The sequence below is a fragment of the Engraulis encrasicolus genome, chromosome 5, assembly GCF_034702125.1.
Source record: "Engraulis encrasicolus isolate BLACKSEA-1 chromosome 5, IST_EnEncr_1.0, whole genome shotgun sequence".
NCBI classification, from domain to species: Eukaryota; Metazoa; Chordata; class Actinopteri; order Clupeiformes; family Engraulidae; genus Engraulis; species Engraulis encrasicolus.
Genome location: NC_085861.1, coordinates 2,952,296 through 2,954,795, shown reverse-complemented (window position 1 = coordinate 2,954,795; position 2,500 = coordinate 2,952,296). Strand labels below are relative to the sequence as shown.

Below are 2,500 nucleotides of genomic sequence, written 5' to 3'. Positions count from 1 at the left end.
ATATCAGCCATGTCATCACTGCTTAGATAGCCAGAGTTAGGACTAGTGTGGCGTCAGTGTAGATTAGTTATTCCAAGGTCATTACGACTAGTGTGGCGTCAGTGTAGATTAGTTATTCCAAGGTCACTGTATGTAGGGTGCACATTGTGTATATGTGTCAGGGGGGAGGGGGAGATCCCCCCCCCCTCTTTCTGGTTTTCATATCGCCAAGTCTTCCACATGATTTAATTCTCGTTTAAAGGGACACTGTGTGAGATTTTTAGTTGTTTATTTCCAGAATTCATGCGGCCCATTCACTAATGTTACCTTTTTCATGAATACTTAAAACCACCATCAAATTCTAAGTATTCATTATGACTGGGAAAATTGCACTTTTCATACATGAAAAGGGGGATCTTCTCCATGGTCCGCCATTTTGAATTTCCAAAAATAGCCATTTTTAGCTGCAAAAATGACTCTACTTGGACCGTACTAGGAAATATTTGTTTATTACTTAGTAAACTTTCATGTGAAGATCAAATTTGGCAATAGCCCAGTTTCAATGAGCAGCATAGTTGCAGTTCCCTTTTTTGACCATTTCCTGCACAGTGTACCTTTAGATCAGACGTCACCAACGTGGTCCCCGCGGGCGCCAGGTAGCCCTCCAGGAGCTTCTGAGGTGCCCACCAAGGATGTTAATAAACAGCGACAACTACAAAATTTTAGTCATTTAATGTGTTTTTCTTAATTCAAATATGAGATTATTTCTCTGTAACCTATAATCAAATTATCATTCAATCATATTGTGATTTGGGAATGATGTCAAGACATCAGTAGAGGATTTTGAACAAAAGTAGGCCTCGAGTAGCCCTTGGTAGCCCTCGGTAGCCCTCAGACCCAAAAAGGTTGGGGACCCCTGCTGTAGAGTAATTCAGTCTTTGCTCAGATGGGCCTGCTGGCGTGCAGTACCTGTCCACTCATTGCTGAAAAGCCTCTATAACCTCATCATGACAACATCCAGGTAGAGAAATGCTGAGGCACTCATTGTAGACGAATAAAAAGTTAAAAAAAAAAAAAAAAACGAGTAACCTTGAGTGCCTTGAGTGCCTCGAGTGCCTCGAGTACCTCGAGGGCAGTCATGGGTGAGCGGTTAGAGCGTCAGACTTGCATCCCAGAGATTGCCGGTTCGACTCCCGACCCGCCAGGTTGGTGGGGGGGGGAGTAATCAACCAGTGCTCTCCCCCATCCTCCTCCATGACTGAGGTACCCTGAGCATGGTACCGTCCCACCGCACTGCTCCCCATGGGGCGCCACTGAGAGCTGCCCCCTTGCACGGGTGAGGCATAAATGCAATTACGTTGTGTGCAGTGTTCACTTGTGTGCTGTGGAGTGCTGTGTCACAATGACAATGGGAGTTGGAGTTTCCCAATGGGCTTTCACTTTCACTTCACTTTCATTTCTCTACCTGGACCAAGTTTGAGAGCCCCTACACTGATAAGCACCAAGGAAAAAAGGTGAAGGCCCAGACACACTCAGATTTCCTGTGTGTGTTTGATACATCATAACAACATCGCAATGACATTACCAAGAGCATTAAGTAACATATTAAGACTACATTTCATTACAATTTTGATAACATCTATTATAACATAGGTTCTGCATGAAGGGGTTAAAATCTGAAGAGTATCCCTGTTTTTTTCAACAAATCGCACCCTGGCTGCAAGACTAGTGCTACATTAGTGTGCAGTTATGATAAAGTTACTCTATGTTTACGTAGTGTTGTGTTGGTGTAGAGTTATTATGAAGTTACTCTACAGTGTGACTAGCGTTGCGTCCTTGTAGGGTTATTATAAAGTTACTCTGTGACTAGTGTTACATCAGTGTAGAGTTATTATGAAGTTACTCTATGACTGTTGGGTCTGAATAATGTTATTATAAAGTTACTCTGTAACTAGTGTTGTGTTGGTGTAGAGTTATTATGAAGTTACTCTACAGTGTGACTAGCGTTGTGTTAGTGTAGAGTTATTATGAAGTTACTCTATGACTAGTGTTGTGTTAGTGTAGAGTTATTATGAAGTTACTCTATGACTAGTGTTGTGTTAGTGTAGTTATAAAGTTACTCTGTAACTAGTGTTGTGTTGGTGTAGAGTTATAAAGTTAATCTGTGACTAGCGTTGTGTCCTTGTAGGGTTATTATAAAGTTACTCTGTGACTAGTGTTGTGTTAGTGTAGCGTTATTATAAAGTTACTCTACTACTAGTGTTGTATTAGTGTAGCGTTATAAAGTTACTCTATTACTAGTGTTGTGTTAGTGTAGCGTTATAAAGTTACTCTGTGACTAGTGTTACATCAGTGTAGAGTTATTATGAAGTTACTCTGTGACTAGTGTTGTGTTAGTGTAGATTTATTATAAAGTTACTCCACAGTAGGACCGGTGTTGTGTCCGTATGTTGTTTCCGTGTAGAGCTATTAAAAAGCTGCTCTACAGTGTGACTATTGTTGTGTCCGTGTAGAGAGCTAT

The 2,500-nt window shown here is 41.2% G+C and overlaps 1 protein-coding gene across 1 annotated transcript in view; it reads right to left on the bottom strand.

Annotated features, from left to right (window-relative positions):
* Positions 1-2,500, bottom strand: part of LOC134448752 (collagen alpha-1(VI) chain-like) — a 110,795-nt gene that overhangs the window by 26,162 nt on the left and 82,133 nt on the right. The window lies entirely within an intron of this gene.